We start from the raw sequence: 19363 nt of genomic DNA, 5'->3' as shown, positions 1-19363 counted from the left end.
AAAAGCGATTGACCAAGTGTATAGAGCTCCAAGGAGATTATGTTGAAAAATAAAAAAAAAATTACCCAAAAAAAATTGTTTTTATACTTCATTCTAAGGACTGATTGAACTACCCTCGTACGTCAAGCTGGAGCGAAGTTGGCCTTTTCCCAACTAGGGAGTGGGATCCCTATATGTGTGCTGTGCAGATTCCTCTTAACTCCAAATCACCCTAATAGACCTTTCTACAACTTCATCTGGATTCTGCGCGTTGCGTGTTAGAATTTGAATTTTCATTAAAAATTAGGTAAGAAATCAGCTGTTGTAGCAGTGGCGTCAAAATCAATTTCAAAGTGAAATATTTGCTGTCAAGATCGCAACGTGTAAAAGGAATACCTCGAAAGGAAGCGGCAAGAGGAATAATTTGAGGGAAAACACTCAAGACAATTCGTTGCTTTTCAACACTTGGTTCAGTTCGTCGCTAATATCTATTTTACTTAAATGTTAATAATATCCAGCATTCACCTCACTATACATCGAGAATACCATCCCTGCACGAAAAAATTTCTCATTAATAAAATCACGAGCGAGTAACTAGGTCTCGGATTCAAAAAACTTGATCGGATATTTATGTACTTTCGTAAATCATTTGGGACAGAAGTTTTATTAAACTTACCTAGTTTAACCTCGACGCGACGGCTGCGTATATTTACGCTATCTTGGTTTATATTAAAAAACTGGTGAGTTAGTAGTCTTCGAGGGTTCGAATCCTCCATGTTGTGAATTTATAAGTTAATATGAATTAAATCACACAACAATTTCTTTTTATATTTAAGTCTGAATTTTTCAGCAACTATTCGTAGAAAGTTCGACCTGTTTGTAAGAAAGTTTGAAATTTGTCCATACAATTCTCATAGAAATAAGATTCCATATTTCAGTTTCACAAACTAAATTGAGTTAGTTTTCCAACATTCTAGCTTGAATAAACCCTGTTTCGCGCTTGCATACCGAAGACATGCTTCGATCCCTCACTCACTTCTTTTACGCATCTGTCCAATGCCTGAGTGTGACAAGGATCTTGCCTAAAATGTTTAATTTTCTGCATAGGTTCAAGATTCCCTTTTGGATATCACTCAGGTCATAATATGATATCCTGAGTAAGATATTTGAGGATTTTTGTGATTGGCATTTCGAAGACTTGCGTGCTTTGCCAATTGATCATTTCAGTGTAATCATCATACTAGAAATTATGGTAAATATTACAAATTTCTGAAGAATTTTCTGTTTCGATACCTCCTCTTGCTGTCTTGTAGATTATACTCCGGTGACTGATATTTGGCGTACTGATGTACTCTCATCGACAATCAGTTAAAAAAGATTTTTAATAAATGCAGCTTAACCATTATTTTGATTAATAGGCTCTACTATTTGTTTGCACATATATTCCAAATAACGTAGTCTTACTGTAAGCTGCCAGATATATTTTGGTTCATCTGGTATCTTGTTGTACATCTGAATGTGGGACGTACTTAACGCGCAAACGCGTTGTATCCTGAATGTCTCCTGTTAACTATGCCTGTGGATGTGAGAATACCAGTAGGCCCAGCAAAAGTCACCAGTGCACTCGTTGCAAGATAACAAGAGGAGTCATCGAAACTGAAAACTGTTCGGAAATTTGTATACTTACAACCATTTTTGATACTGATAATTAAAGTAAACTCATTGCTTGATAAGTAACCCAAGCTTGCAAACCGCCAGTCACATAAATCATCTCGAACGATGACCTGAATGTAATGTACAGGGGGAAGATCTGCACAGTTTTCAAATGCAACGAATCGTCTTAAGGAGGTACCATGACGGCATTTCTAGCCATTGCAGTGTCTAAAAATGGTTTCATTGCAAAAATGGTAAAAAGTTATTACAAATATTACCACGAATTATGTGTTATATCGTACCACACAATTCCTCTTTAAACATTTTTTTAAGTTAGTAAATATTATTAAAAGTTCAATGTTCAGCGGAAAGCCAGAACGAGAGCTCGACATTCGTAAACATGCTGAATCCAACTGCACTCATCGAGCAGGTCAGCTCTATGTTGTCCAGCACTGCTTCACAGCCTCTGTGCTGGTAATTTATTCAGCCACCGAAACAGAGAAAGGTGGGAAGCATGAGTACGTTAATTTTGCTGTGAAACATTCATTTTATTATACGTATGTATTTAGAAAGATTAAAAATATTATATTCTATGTTTTCTCGCAAAATTGTATAATATATCTTAACCAGTAAGATTAAATACGTGCCATAAGTCTTACATGTTGCCATAAGATGCCTTGTAAAATCCAGCTACTTTATAAACAAATACTTGGAAAAATAGTACGGTAAACCTAGCTGAAAGTTTGCAGGGTAATGAAAGGACTATAGAAATATATAATATTTTTAATTCAGTCAAAAAGTATAGAAATGCTTTATCGAACCTCCTTAAAGGTTACTTCTTACATTAGTCAGCGGGGTATTCCTTTCACACGCTGCACTGGTGCCACCTCTGAGGTAGTTGTTGCTAACTCGTTTATCCCGTTCTACGGGATAAACCTATTGAGAGACGAAAGATTAAGAAAGGCCTTTATACTTCTAACATGCGATGGACTGACAACATGAAACGTTTTATGTATCTCCGTGAAACATTAACACCGTCTAAGCCCAATATGCATATAATTTTTTAAACTTAGCACTACGCTATCTGATATGCTATTTCTTTTTGTTAAATATATCATTATTACTCGTTACTTTCTATTTATCTTGACCTCTATTAATCTTGCTACTTCATTTTGTATTTTTTACTACGCTAATTCATCCTTGCAGTCTCTACAAATTGACCTTCCTCATGCATTTTTTATACGTGATAAGCTTTATAATGCTTATTGCTTTTCTAATTTTTCCAAGTGAGCTGGATTTTGTTGTTCTTTAGTGTCTGTTACTTTAACTTTGCGGGAAGGCTTCTTCTATTCAATAACGTATTTTATATACTTCTAGATTTAACTATACTTAAACTTTACCTATGACTCTAAAAAGCGAAACCTTAAATATTTGTCACATTATCACTTAGTCTTTACCTGCCTATTACCACGAGTTTAAATATCACAGTATGCCCTGTTTCTATCACATCATAACTGCGTTTGAGACCTTGATTACGCCTAATATCCCCCCGAGTCTTATAGCACTTTACCATTAAACACTTTTATGTAGATAGAGATGAATTAAGATGTGTCTATATACAATGTCTCTATATTCGTGACAGATTAAGCGGTGTATCCTTGCCAATTTCCATACTACAGAGTATCTGTTTACGAATATATCGTTGACTAGGAACAAGTCTGTTGGTGGGTGAGATTTGAAAATCTCCTAATGCCAATTACGGCAGAAAACTTGAAACTGACATTTTTTACTTTATACCTAATAATAATAACATTGTACTTTAACAATAATCTAAATACAAATCTAAATGTTATAAACAATTTAATTCACTATTTAAAATCAGTGGTGTTATTCGCCGCAATACAATGACTTCAAGATTGACTTGAAGATTGTTGAATATCTAAACCAGGTGATTTCTTCTACTCAACACTCCATCTCATTCCACTCAAGCCACGACTTTATCAACACCCAACACAAGTTAGCCTTTCATCCTTTATCTAGTATGGCTTCTATGCCCATAGGCAATCTTACAAATGTAAATAAAACCGACTTTCTTAAGCACCTCTCTACCAATGACTGAAAACCTTTTTTACTAAAAAGCATATCAATAGGAAGATAATTTTTATAATCACATTTGTATCTTCAGGCTTTAATATATTTGCGTCTCTACATATCCTTTAAGCAAAAAAGAAGTCAATTCCTTAGATCACTTCTTATATCAAAGATTTGATGAACGAGATAACAATTTCTCCCCTGCAGACCTTTTCACAGCCTTTACCACAAAGCTCACACTCAATGTTCTGATGGTATTTTAATTAAAATAATTCGTCTTGCTTTACCAGTCACTAGCCCTATTTTCTTGGACATCTACAATGCATCTGTACAAGTGGGAATATTTCCTGATACCTAGAAAGAAGCGATAATTCGTCCTGTTCCTAGAATATCTAACCCTACCTCTCCTAAAGACTTCCGTCCTATCTCCCTCCTCTGTGCCTTGTCTAAACCTTTAGAACGTTTTTTTCATCAGCAACTTACGCTACACCTTGAAACTAAAAATTTATAGGACTCAATGCAATCCTGGTTTCGGACCAAGCATAGTACACTTACAGTTTCACCTAAAGTAAATTCTAACTTAAAAGTGGGAATTGATAGAAGGAAAATAACGTTTGTTGTCCTTTTTGACTTTTCTAAAGCGTTTGATACAGTTATCCATAATCTACTACTGATATTTCAAGGAAACCCTTTAGAGTGCTCAAACAGCGAAACGGAAACAAAGAATTACTTCCCACTCCAAAAGCCTTACTCTGCCTTTCTTTGACTACGGCTGTGTGGTATATAAGGATATTAGTGATGAGCGAAATCCCAAGTTTGAGCGTACGTTTAATTGTTGCATCCGATTCAGATGTAACATCCCTAAAAGTGAACATATTACCGAATATAGAGACAGAGCACGACTTCTTAAGATCGCTAAAAGAAGACTTTTTTTATGGACAACTTGCTTTATAGCCTACTCAATAATAAGGTTCCGCACTATTTTTTATTCACCAGCACCGCACGTGTAAAATGCAAAGGTCCTTTATTATTCGCGGTGCTCGTCTTTGAAACAAACTGAATAAAACAATTAGAAATACACTTTCAAAATACCACTTTAGAAAACTCCTTCTTGGTTACTTAAACAACATTTCAAATCCTACCCTCGAAATCAAACATTCGTAACACTTCACTCCTTATGTTAAAGAATTATATGAGTATCAGCATGAATGTATTTACTTTTAAAAATGTATATTTGACACGTAAAATGTATACTTTTTTGTTCCCTTTGCAGTAAAGATGCATTTCGTCACATTTTTATACATTAACAAAGTTATAACAAAATTTGGGACATCTCGAAAGTTGCATAAAATTCAAGTATTTGAAGACTCGTAACAGTGCCTTAGATATAATTGTTTAACTTCAAATTTTCAAGTAGCATTTTTGAGGCTATTGAGGACAGTTGTAGAAGAAAAACGTAATTATCTTTTTAATTTATAGTTTTGAAGCATTACAAAAGCTAATAAGAATTAAAAATATCAGTCCAGCAGCAACATTAATTATAAAATGCAAAATGCATGACAGCTTTATTGAACTAAAGTGGCTTATTAGATGCTTAGCACTTCCAGATGCAAGCTGGACCATAAAGCTCCCTACTACAGGCTCAAACCTGCAGCCCTGCACATTTTCAATTTTTTTCACACTTTCTAGAGAGCCAAACAATTTTTTAACAATACCCGAACCCTAGGAGCAAACCTAATGTCAATGAGTTGAATAGCAGAGTAATAACCCTAAAACTGTTATCTGGGTTAAGCCTCAGGGAAAGTTTCAAACTCTATTGAGACTTTTCTTTTTCAATTGATACCTCAAGAAAAAACTTCAAAATACGAAACAGAGTACTAAAAATCATTTTGTTTCAAAATAAAAACACATGTATTTGTTTACAAGAAAAAAAGATTTAGCGAACGCGCTTGTCAAAAATTCTAAAATTCATATTTTAGGGCCAACGTAATTTATAGGTACCATATCTTATTGTTAATAGGCCACATCTTAAATGCCTATTTTTAATTTCACACTTAGAATACATTTCTGACAAAAATTGTATAAAACTTTTTTTAAATTCGAACTCTGACAATATGGATGTTCCATAGGGGCTACCGCAGGGGACTCAGGCTGGTTGGGCTCACGGATCAACGATTAAAATTGTTAAATACAAATGGTGTATATTTCTTTAAAACCACAAATTTTAAGGTTTCATGAGTTCAGACGTATAAATAATGAATTTCTGACAAAAATTGGATGACACTTTTTTGGAATTCAAACTATGACAATATGGATGTCCAATTGGGGCTAACGCAGGGGACCCAGCTCGGATGCTTTCACGGTTCAACGATTAAAATTGTTTAGTCCAAAGGGTGTATATTTCTTTGACACGACAAATTTTAAGGTTTTATGAGTTCAGACGTATAAACAATAAATTTCTGACAAAAATTGGATGACACTTTTTTTAAATTTGAACTGTGAAAATATGGACGTTACATAGGGACTACCACAGTTGGCCCAGCTCTGTTACCCTCACGGATCAACGATTACAATTTTTAAGTCCAAAGGGTGAATATTTTATACCCTTAAAAATTGATATAAAAAAACGTTGAAAAAATGGCTCATGCGTTCTAAAATATCTAAAAACTTTAAACACAACTGTCGCGAAAACAACTTTTGTTACTGCTTTTTTTTTAAATAATACTATAAGCATGGAAATATTGTTGCATTAAAGGGGGGACAAAAGGGCAGTAGCACGGGAAAACTTTTATCTATCTATGCTAATTTTAAACCTTCTAAAATAGTATACCTATTTTTATAAATAGTATATACCTAAAAATCAAACCTTACATGAAAGTTTAAAAAATGTATTGTTAAGAAATTTGTCAAAGTTCACGATTAAATTTCCGAGTTGCGTCGTTAAAAATTTTAAATGTTCACGAAAATTTAAATTTCCTGTTATTGTAAAAAGTTGTAAAGTAGTCACCAACGGGATAAAACGAAATATTACGCAGACGAAAAAGTTTAATTTATTTAAATAAATGTAGCTTGTGAGGATGGCTTTTTCATCGAGTTTCAACCTGTCGGTTTAGCGCAGTGGCTAATACTCCCAACTGTTAGGCGATAGATATACATAAGTTTGATATCCCGTAGCGGTAGACATTTTATTTGAAATACACTGGTTAACTCTTAACTGGCACTATAGGCAAAAAATACGCCAGCAAATTTTTGAACTCGTATTAACCGTACTAAATTTGAGAAAATTGACCACGTGTTGACTTTTACCAGTAATTGCCATCACTCAGCACATGTAAAGTGGGTTTGTATAGAGCGACAAACGGCAGCATACGTTGGGCACCTGCCCAAAGTAGACATTGTAAAACCAATATGGTATAAAAAAACCGTGTTGACACACGAGATTTTGTGCCAAATAATCGTTATTTGCGGGGAGTGTTGATTTTCTTGTTTAATTCGAAGAAAACGGCGGCTGAAGTGGATCGAGAGAACCATAAGTTTGCGGAGATGCTGCTCTAAGTGAAACAAAGTGCCGTGACTGATTCCGTCACTTCAAAGACGATGATTTCAATGTTGACGACCGTCCGCGTCAAGAAATGCCAAAAAATCTTCAAAGACGCTGAATTGGAGGCATTACTCAATGACGATCCATACCAAACGCAAGAATAGGTTGCTTCAGCATTAATAGTTACCCGCCAAGCTATTTCCAAGCGATTGCATGCATTGGGAATTATTAAAAAACAAGGAACTTGAGTTCCTTATGATTTGTGCCATTTGAGCGTCGTTTTTTCGCCTGTGAAAAACTGCTGCAGTGAAATAAAGGAAGGGTTTTTTTCATCTCATCGTGACGGATGATGAAAAATGGATTCATTACAGCGACCCAAAGAGAAGAAAGTCATGGGGACTGCCCGTTCATGTTTCTACGTCGTCGGCTTCGCCGAATATTCACAGATCAAGTCTTCCCGCAAATCACGATTATTTGGCACAAAATCAGACATTTCAACACAACCGAAAGTATATGAAGCCAAAATAAAACCACTAATGTGTCAATACGGGTTTTTTACCACATTTCTAAGCTTGGTTCATGACGTTTTGTATGTCAAAATCGACCAGCACTTACTGCTGGAGCCATCTATTGGCAAACATTGAGAACTTAGTTGCGCGTCTAATAGATGGCCTACAATTTACACCGACGCTTGCTTCGTGAACAAGAAAGGGCTTGCAATCGTCTGCAATCGCCCGATGTGCCATTAGCACCGCACAAGCCTTTGCACCGGCACAAGCATTTAGAAGAGCAGATAATGGAGCTCTCTATGAGGAGGAAGAACCGTAGCGGTGCTCAGAAGAAGGCGCGCAATGCGCGTCTCTCAAGTAGCAGCCTAGAGCAACTGGAGCAACAACTCAGACTCATCTTATGGGCAAGAGGAAAAAGAGTTCCAAAGAACCCCCTCCCCCCAAATAGGGAGCTGAAACGGAAGAAGGCTCCTGAAACACAGGGCCTTTCTTTCGCGTAGATGACTAACAACGCCCTGGTGAGAGCTGTAATTCCCCGCAAGGGGCGCGCCCCAAATTCAACATCTTCATCAGGTCGGGGGCCATCGTGGTCGAGGCCGCAGATGTCTGTGGCGCCTGAGCTTCCAGAACCAGACTCTGAGGACGGATTCGTGGAAGGTATACTCCGACGGAAAGGGATCCAGGCAAAAGGGGAGTGGCTGGATTCTGGTATTCGGACTTCCTGAATCCGTAATCACAGCTCTTGCGGCTCTGGACAGCCGACCCTATTTGGGCACAGTTAGGATCATCTGCAGGGTGACCAAACAGATTAATTTGCACCACAGCAAAAGCGCCTCGGCGGTTCTAGCCACACACATGTCAGCGATGCAGATAGGGCTCACCCGAATCCAAGAACCCTGGTTATACAGGGAAAGGATTAGCGGCTTGTCAGGGTGTGGCACCATTTATAAGGAGCCGCTCGAAAAAGCGGCAAGGGCATGCTTAGCTGTCAAGGGTATGGATGCGATTTTGGTGCCTAAGCTTTGCTCCAGGGATCTCACTGTTATTAAGGTGAGGCTCAGGAGTGGAACGGGGAAAAGACTAGAAGTTGTAATTCCCTCGACTTATTTCCCTGGCGATGCGGATGGATCCCCGCCTCACAAAGAGGTGGAGATTCTAATTCAGCACTGCCAGGAAAACAGGATTCCTCTTCTGTTGGGTTGTGATGCGAACTTTCACCATATGGTGTGGGAGAACACAAATATCAATGGCAGAGGAAGACATTTAATCGAATACCTAGCGCGCATTGACATGGAAATTCTGAATCGAGGTTATACTCCCACATTCCAGATAAAAACAGGAGTAAGGTTCTCGATCTGACTCTATGCTCGGAGCAGCTGAGGAGCAGGGTAGTGCGCTGAAGAATCTCTGATGAGGAGTCTCTCTCGGACCACAAATATATCTTTTTTCAGCTAAACCTAGGTAAACCAGCATTTTAAAAAATCATAAATCCTAGAAATACACTTTGGGACTCATATAAAGAGGAACTCAGAGGAAGGCTAGTGGAATTACCTACAAACTATGGCAGCATTGATGAGTTAGAACACGGCGCGGATTTTCTGCGAAGGGCTCTGACTACATCGTATGAAAACAATTGCCCTACAAGCACAATTAAGTCTAGGAAAGGAGCAGAATGGTAAATTACGCACCTGGAGAAACTCTGCAAAAAGATAAGAGCGCTGTGCAATAGGGGAAATAGAACCAAGTTGTCTTCAGACTGGGGCATCTATAAGATGGCTCAGTATGAATACAATAAAAATATAAAGAGGTATAAGCAGTAAGACTAGAGGGGCTTCTGTGAGGAATCAAAATATATTCCGGAAACAGCATGGCTCCACAAGATCCTAGCGAAAAGCCCAGAAGCTCACCTCCGGCTTATGAGGCTCGAAAATGGCAATTTTACTGAAGGTGAAGAAGCAACGCTGAACCGCCTGATAGAAGTTCACTTCCCGGGTTTTTCAGCGAATTCAAACCGACCTAGAGGAGGAAGACTGGGGCCAAGTGTTGAGGAGGTCTGATTGGATTTTGCCTCAAAGGTCGTAGACAGCAAAAAGGTGGAATGGGCCGTGGGGCCTTTCTGCTCTTTTAAATCACCAGGGGCGGATGGCACGTTACCCAGTGCTTTTACAAAAAGGCCTGGAATTTGTCAATCTCTCCTCTGACGAAGTTATTTAGGGCAAGCATCGCTCTAAAACATGTGCCATTGGCATGGAAAGACGGTAGAGTCGCCTTTATTCTCAAGCCCAGGAGGGAGGACTACACTGCTGTAAACGATTTTAGACCGATCAGCCTAACGTCTTTTATTCTAAAGACGCTGGAGAGGCTGGTTGAGAGATATATCAGCGATGGGGTATTTTTGGCCTCACCGCTGCACAGAGGGCAGCATGCTTTTCAGGCAGGCTGCTCGCTAGAGACGGCACTCCATGCTGTTGTGGCAAAATTGGAGCAGCAGTTGGAACAAAAGGGGTATACTGTGAGAAAGTTCTTTGGAAATAGAGGGTGCCTTCAGTAATACCTCTCCAGAAGTCATCTGTCAAAAGGCTTTGAGGTGTGGAGTAGCAAACCAGCTGGTAAGCTGGACAGGAAGCATGCTACGCCGAAGAAGACTCGAAACCAAATGGGGTGATGGCCTAGTTAAAGGAGTAGCATCACGGGGGTGTCCTGTCGCTCCTCCTGTGGTGCATGGTAGTGGATGGCCTCCTTCGTCGGCTTAATAAAGAGGGGTATTATACTCAGGGATATGCAGATGCCTCATCCTAGTTAGGGGCGCTCATCTGGGGTGCTCAAGGCTCTCGGTAAATCCGAAAAAGACCAGCATGCTCATTTTCATGAAGAATTACAAGATGCCGAAAGTTGACTCTCCTGTTTTTTGTGGCGGGAGGCTGACGTTTTCAGACTCGGTTAAATATCTGGGAGTAGTCCTGGATAGCAAACTGAACTGAGAAAAGCACCTGGAGACCCAATGCAGGAGATTCGTCATGACTTTTTGGATATGTATGAGAGCTTTTGGGTTGATGTGGGGAATAGTGCCTAAAATGCTTGCATGGGTTTACTCCGCTGTACTCAAACCGAGACTCGTTCATGCGGCTGTGCTCTCGTGGCAACGAGCAAAATTTAAAACGATACAGGAGAGGCTGCGACGATTGCAAACGCTTGCGTTTAGGGGTCCAACGGGAGCAATGAGGACTACGCCTACAGCAGCGATGGTCTTCATGCTCTGTGAAGAACCCCTAGACCTCATGATAACTGCAAAAAAGGCACACGCGCTGGGCCGCCTGCCAAGGGTAAACAGATGAACTCGGGCGACTAGATACACTAGACTCCCGAGTTACATCAGCTCACTGCCGATTCTTGAGATGAGGCAGGACAGAATAAAAAACGCTTCGACTTCACCAGGGCTTTCCGCGTCTGCATTGCAAGTAGGGATGCGTGGAAGGGAAATGGTAACCCACTCCTCCAAGAGTAAATGTGCTATACGGATGGATCCAGGGCAGAGGGAGGGTCAGGATCATGAATTTATAACAGTGCGATGAGGAGGGAAATAGTGGTCCTGCTTGGGAGACATGATACTGTCTTTCAGGTGGAGGTCCTTGCCGTTCTTTGATGTGCAAAATACTATTAGAGGAGAACGCTGCTGGAAGACAGATTAAGATCTGTTCGAACAGCCAAGCGACACTTACTGCAGTGGGAAAACCAGACATAATATCAGAACTGGTTTGGGAATGCAAAAAAGCATTGAACCAACTTGCAGAGAAAAATAAAGTGGCTCTCATATGGATCCCTGGCCACACAGAGATCCTGGGCAACGAAAAAGCGGACTAGCTTGCAAGAAGCGGTGCGTCAAGTGAATACATAGGACTGGAACCGGTACTGGGACTAGCGCCTTGCTGCATCGGTCTTGTCATCAAAAGCTAGATCCACATTAAACACCGAGAATGGGGCATAACCTCTCTACAGAGTGCAGGAGATGTGACGGGGATGATGAAACATCCTTGCATGTACTATGCTAGCGCCCGGCGTTGGCTAGGCTCAGGAATCAAACCCTTGGGTCCCATTTCATGGAACCTGACGAAGCTACAATGCTGTCGGTGATTGACTTACTGGGCTTCATCAAGAGGTCTTGGGTCAACTACTAACAGCGATTGTTAAGGGTGTGGCATAATAGGTTTTATATCTTGAGCACCAGGGGAGCTCCATAAGGGGATCCCTGCCCATGATATAACTAAGGTACATGTATGTACTTGTATGTATGTATGCATTTAACATTATTTATTTATTTAATTATTAACTAAGGTACAGTTCAGAAAAGTTAAAGCACCAAATTTAAAGATCTCTTTTTCTAATTATTTATTATTATACGACGTTATGTAAATGTAAAATACACGAACTCTTAACAGGAATATCAATAAAATCATTATTAAATAAATAACATAAATCGATTACAATTTTTTTCGCGTAATATTTTGTTATTTCCCATTTTAAACTACATTACAACTTATTACAATGACAGGAAATGTAATTTTCTATGAACATTTAAATTGTTTAACGACGGAACTCAGAAATTTGATCGTGGTATTTTGACAAATTCTTAATAATACAATTTTTTTAACTTTCGTGTAAGGTTTGTTCAGGTGTTCTATACTATTTTACAACGTTTAAGATTGATATAAAGTGTAAATTTTTCTGAACATTTACCATTTTTCATCAAGATGGAACTTGAATTATTTTTTTTTTAAATAGGAAAAAGTTGTTTTCGGGAAAGTAGTATTTAATTGTTTTTTTTTAATTGTAGAACACATGAACCATATTTTTTAACGTATTTTTTTATGTCCATTTTTTAGAATATAAAATATTCACCCTTCTGACTTAGAAATTTTAATCGTTGATCCGTGAGGGTAACCGAGCTGGGTCATGAAAAATCGTATTTTAACGTAGAGGTGCACGTTTTTTGAATTTGTTATTTAACTTAAAATTTGCAATTGGTTATATTTGTGATATTTACTTAGCCTCATTCATCGATATTTCTTCACAAAGGTGTGGAATAAGTAAAGTTACTTTTTTTAAAAATAAAAATGTGACTTGTAGATAAATATCTTGTATTTTGTTAATTGTTATAAACAAATTAATGGATATAACTGTTAACTGCTGCATTTTCGGATTTCGAATGTATTACTTACATAAATTTTGTTATAAAAATGTGAAGAATCAATTTTTAATTGCGAACAAGCACCAAATAACAATTATAGTTAATAGTTTTAAAAAATTTCATAAACAAATTCACTTATTTGGCATATCTATGCTTCGAAAAATTTTCTTTCCTGTGAAATCATTTATTTTCATGTGAAGAACAAGAATAGTATACATTAGAGTTCCATGAAACAATATTTGTCATTGTTATAAACAATTCTTACAAACAAATTAACTGATTGTAGTGTAACTCCCATTGGTTATATTGCTCCTTAATTTTTTCATTTCTTTGATCCTCAAGAAAGAGATTCGCGGATCCGATGAAATCATGAGGTAGTGCGTGATATCTTTATTCGTTGATATTCTGTTGGACATTCTGCTTTTTCCTGATCGGGCCTTCTTGAAAACTTTATTGCTCGCATCTTGGGCTTTTTCTGAGAACCATCCAATCGGTAATTTGAAGGATCTGATGATCCCACTTCTGTGTATCAGAACCTTATGCACGCTTGGTGGCAGTTTGTACCAAGGATACAGTTTCAAGCAAAGCTTTACCGTATCTAAAGCGAGACCATTAATTTCCGCTTCAACTTCAGCGTGCGCAAAGAAAACTCGGGCAACATTGCCCGTATTTGTTGTTCCACTCCCTTGCTTTACTACGTCCACTGGTAATGACAATTCTGATTTCAACCATTTTTGAATCTCATTTTTTCTAGGTTTCTTCTTCAGTTGCTTTTCTTCAGGCTTTCTTGTACCATCACCATCACCATCGTCATCATCTTGATTCAACTTAGTTTCAGTGTTATTATCATGCCCTGAATAAAAAGCGTACGAAAATTCACCTTGGTGGACCAACAATCTTGTCTAATCATTTTTTGTGCAGAAGCTCCATCCATCCGCAATTTCCCAATCAGTATCAACTTTCGAGCCTGTAATTTTTCAAGTTTGTGCTCACCAAAATCCATGAGTATCCTTTTAGTCGTATGTGCCAATAGAGAAATGAAAAATACACTTGCTCCCGTTTCCGATAAACCGACATAAAAGATATGTGGCCGAGATAGAATACGATTTGCTTTAAACAAAACTTCTTAGTATCGCCGAAACGGAAACAAATGACAGAACAATTCAAGAGAAAACAAAGTACAGTCAGTTCCACGTTTATTCATTTGTTCTTAAAATGTGCAAAACAGAAACAAATGTCAGAAGATTCCAAAATTCTTCTCGTAGAATAATATATTCAAGCGAATCTTCCAATTTCATAGGCTTATAGGTATAGATCATACAAAGGTAAAATTAAGGAAGTAAAAAATATTTTAAATTTCCAAAACTACCATAAAACATATTAATAAATGCCAAACAGAAAAACCTTTTTCATCGTTTCAATTTTGACGTTTGGTAGAGAAGCTGGAATATTGCTATGGAATACGTGTTTATATCAATATAGCCAATTGCAGTGACACTAAAATAAGTGAATTTGATTGTGTGCTTTGTTTATAACAATGATGAATGTTGTTGGATGAAAGTCAGTTGTGTACAAATCCTATTCTTTAGATGAAAAGAAATGATTCCGCATAAGATAAATTTCCTATGCATATAAATGCCAAATAAGTGAATTTGTTTATAAAAATTGTTTATAACAATGAAAAATGTTGTTTCATGGAACTCTAATGTGGAACTCTTGAGGATCAAAGAAATGAAAAAAATAAAGGAGCTATTAGAAGATGCGACAAATCTGCTCATGCTATAATATATTGAGTAAATGTTTGAATCTTGTAAACTCAAAAGTAGATCAGAATAAAGTGAAATTAAAAAAATTAATTTATAAAAAAAAGTAAAAAAAAAATAAACCTCTTTCATGGCAGCAGCCTTGACTTTTGGTAGAGAATCTTCAATATTGCTATGGAATAAAGTCTTATAGCAATATAACCAATGGGAGTTACACTACAATCAGTTAATTTGTTTGTAAAAATTGTTTGTAACAATGACAAATATTGTTTCATGGAACTCTAATGTGTAATATTCTTGTTCTTCAGATGAAAATAAATAATTCTACAGAAAAGAAAATTTTTTGAAACATATATATGCCAAATAAGTGAATTTGTTTATAAAAATTGTTTAAATTATTAACTACAATTGTTATTTGGTGCTTGTTCGCAATTGAAAATTGATTCTTCACATTTTTATAACAAAATTTATGTAAGTAATACATTTGAAATCCGAAAATGCAGCAGTTAACAGTTATATCCATTAATTTTTTTATAACAATTAACAAAATACAGGATATTTATCTACAAGTTACATTTTTATTCAAAAAAGTAACTTTACTAATTCTACACCTTTGTGAAGAAATGTCGATGAATGGGGCTAAGTAAATATCGCAAATATAACCAATTGAAAATTTTTAGTTAAATAACAAATTATTAAATGACAAATTCAAAAAATGTGCATCTCTACGTTAAAGTACGATCCTTTATGAGTATTTAAAAAAAAGCTCTGATCCGTTGAAAATTGAGGAGTCGGCTGACTTTTCAATTTTCGCGTGCTACGTACATTCAAGTTTAAAATTTTTTGTTTTGTTGTGTTGGTACACTCGTCACGATCATATTTTCACAATTTTTACTATATAGCTCGTGTTGTTTTTCTGGCAGAGGCGTAAACGGTTAGAAGGGTTTGGTGTGCTCGGCGATTTTCTTCTTTCGAAAAAAATGGAGCAAAGAGTTTGCATTAAATTTTGTGTGGAAATGGAATCCAGTGCTCTGAAACTCTTGAAATGTTGACAGCTGCATACGGTGAGTCTACTCTGAGTAAGAAAATTGTGTATAAGTCGTACAAGCTGTTCCAAGAAGGCCGAGAGGATGTTGAAGACAAACCTCGCCCTGGACGTCCCAGCACGTCAACAACAGATGAAAACGTTCAAGCCGTGGAAGAAATGGTGTTGAAAAATCGCCGAATTACCATCAGAGAAGTTGCTGAAGATGTTGGCATATCAGTTGGCTCATGTCATGCTATCTTTTCGGACGTTTTGGGCATGAGACTTGTGTCAGCGAAATTTGTTCCAAAACTGCTTAATTTTGATCAAAAGATCCATCGCATGACCATCGCTCAGGAGATGTTGAATGAAGTCAATAATGATCCTGATTTTCTCAAAAGGGTTATAACTGGGGATGAATCATGGGTATATGGTTACGACCTCGAAACTAAAGCCCATTCATCTCAGTGGAAGCATCCTGAGTCTCCAAGACCGAAAAAAGCACGTCAAGTTCGGTCAAAAATGAAGGTTTTGCTCACTGTCTTCTTTGATTACCGTGGTGTAGTGCATCAGGAATTCTTACCACAAGGTCGTACGGTCAATAAGGAGTATTACCACCCCTAACGTGAAATATGACTTAGTTTGATGAGAAGGTCTTTGAGAATCTTTTCGACTCTGCTATCAAAACTTCTCTAATTTCGAACATCCAGCTATATCAGTCACCTGGGTTTTCGACAGACCCAATGCTCTGAGGCATGAAATTCTAGCATCCCCAAAAAACTACCCTTGTCGCAAAATTGGTCTGAATTTGATTGGTAGTAGAATATGTACATTTTTGCACACCTGCATTAGTAAAACCCATATAAATTCGACCTTATCCAGGTAGATCGGTCACATGATTTTTTTATCGACTCAGTGTCGTAAGGAATCAAGGTTTAGTATCCCCATAAAAATACCCTTATCGCAAAATTCGTCTGAATTTAATTAGTGGTACACTATGCACATTTATGAACAACTGCATTGGGGAAACCCATACAAGTTCAACGTTATCCAGGTAGATCGTTCACTTGATTTTTTTATCGACTCAATGCTGTAAATGATCAAATTTTATTAACCCCAAAAAACTGCCCTTATCGTGAAGTTAATCTTAAAGTTATTGGTACTATATGACAATTTTGTACAGAACGAGATGCATTTTTTCGAATGCGATTTGAGCAAATGGTTCTCATAAATAAAAGATCAAAGATAAAACACAGATAAAAGACAAAATGTATTTTAAAACATACATGCAGATCCCCAGCATCCCTATTCACAAAAGTGATTTTTAGGATTTAAAATGATTTCAATTTATCTTTAAAAATAGTTTTAACAACTATATGAAAAAATTAACACACCTAGACTGAAAAATAACTTTGATGAGAAATAATTATGATTAAAAATACCATGTTACCATTTTATAAGTAAGTTCCATCTATGCAGATGTCGACTTTGTTCAATACGTGTTTTCATTACAGGGTGTTTCTTTTTTATAGAAGGGTTAATTTTACAAAAGCGAATTATATGGCTTAAGAAAATAAAGAAAGAACACAAAAATTAGGAGCAAAAAAATCCCAGCAGTTAATGTATACAATTTTTGGCATTAGCCTGCAACAGTCACAATTTTGCTCTTTACATAGTTATGCTTTAAAAATACCGTGTTAATATTTTATAAGTATTTTCCATTTAGATTGTTTCCTTTTTTTAAATAAGTTTTTGCAGCGAAGGGGGTTGTTTTTTAAAGTAAGGATTGATTTTACAAAAGTGTTTATATCACATTGGAGAGCAAAAAAATAGAAAGAAAATCTAGCCTAGTCATTTTTTAAATAATTTTTTCATTACAGGGGGTAATTTTTAACAATAAGGTATGATTTTACAAAAATGATTACTAGTCCATTGTAAAGCCGCTGAGTTTTCTGACCTGATTAATTAACTAAAGGATATGTAACCAAACTGTAAATAAAGAAATAACTACAAATAAAAAACTAAGAATCGAATTCTATTTTTAAAGAATGTACATTGAAAAAATATTTAAATTGATATTAGGAAGTGCTTCCAAAATATTATAAAAAGATATAAATTTCTATTTTCCCTGACAGCTGCTTCATTTCCCTGACAAACTTTATTTTCCCTGACATGTGGCCACCCTGTACGTAGCACTGACGCAGTACTGCGCCTATTGTGAATTTCCTATTGGGGCAGTACTGCGCCCCCCAATAGCGCGGAACGTTCCGGGAACGTGCCAGGAACGTTCCGCGGAAACCTGCGACACATTCCCTGAGCGTGTAAAATGTTTGCCGTTTGGGAACGTTTCAGGTACGTTCCACTGGGACCTGAGGGGGACCTTCCATTATTGCTATTTTTAATAACAATTAACTCGTAAACCGTAAGGAATAGGTAAAAATAGATGTTATTTTTTAGTATTGAGTACCGTATATACTACACTGTAATATGGTATCTATATCATAGACTGACATTAATTTTGACCTTTCACTTACGGTTTATCGGATATTCATTGATAATAATAACAATAACCATCATTTATTCTTTGACGTTCCAGTGGAATGTTCCTGGAACGTTCGCAAATGAAGGACATTTTACACGCTCAGTGAACGTTCCGTGCTACTAGGGCCAGTAGCGAAAGCCAGTGCATGCCAAACACTGACAGCCCAATACAAAATAGCGTTATCCCAAAGATATGCCAGTACATGTGCCAGCACTGACAAAAAAAACCAAGAGGGCTTTATGATGGTAGACATGAGGGAAGCCCATGTTGGATCCCTATGGATTAGCATGTCGTTGCCATGAGGGGCCTAGCCTGGATTGCCCTCATGGATTCCACAAGGCTTGAGGGAAATCCATGTGGGCCCGTACGGTAGCCCCCTCAATTTTTCCCCACGGGCTGTTCCTTATAGGGCTATTAATAGCCCTAGGAACTTTTCATGGATAAATAAAAAAACAAATAAGACGAGTTTCAAATAAAACATCTTCATCTTATCTTTCACATTTTTAATTCTTCTTAACAATCATTTCTTCATGTCTTATATATTACCGTTCGAATATTATGAACAAATGTTAAAAAGATAGGTTATGTATTCCCAACAAACAGCACACTTATTATATTTAAATTTCTTATTTCGTTATACCAGCAACTGTTTGTTTGCTTCATATAAACATTAAGGGCATGTGATACTTACAGTTTTCCCGGCTTTTTTCCCACAAAAATGAAAATGTTTCAAAACTGAATTCGGAGATACTATAAAATATCATAACGGACGTCCCCGGACTCTTTTTTTTTAGGGATCACAACAAAAAGAATGTATTGTGCTAAATAAAAATTTTATGCATATGCATTATTTTGAGGTCAAAAATACCAGGTGTTATACATATGAAACCGGTATTGCCATCTAGCGGCCAGTAGGCACACTTGTAGGCACTGTCGGAACTTACCATTTGTGCTAATTGGCGTATTGTCATCTATCTACAATATCCAATACCAAACATTTCAAGTTTCATATGACATCGTGATTTTTTTCGCTCTTGAAAATGTCGAAATACGTGCCTTCAAACAACGATTTGCGG

General features: G+C 37.1%; 1 protein-coding gene across 2 annotated transcripts in view; it reads right to left on the bottom strand.

The window, feature by feature from the left end:
• The window catches only part of LOC117183054 (tripeptidyl-peptidase 2), a 231525-nt gene that overhangs the window by 196110 nt on the left and 16052 nt on the right, over positions 1–19363 (bottom strand). The gene's annotated exons all lie outside the window — the stretch shown is intronic.

Source organism: Belonocnema kinseyi, chromosome 2 (genome assembly GCF_010883055.1).
Source record: "Belonocnema kinseyi isolate 2016_QV_RU_SX_M_011 chromosome 2, B_treatae_v1, whole genome shotgun sequence".
NCBI classification, from domain to species: domain Eukaryota; kingdom Metazoa; phylum Arthropoda; class Insecta; order Hymenoptera; family Cynipidae; genus Belonocnema; species Belonocnema kinseyi.
Note: the sequence above shows the minus strand (reverse complement) of the source record. Positions and strands in the feature narration are given on the sequence as shown.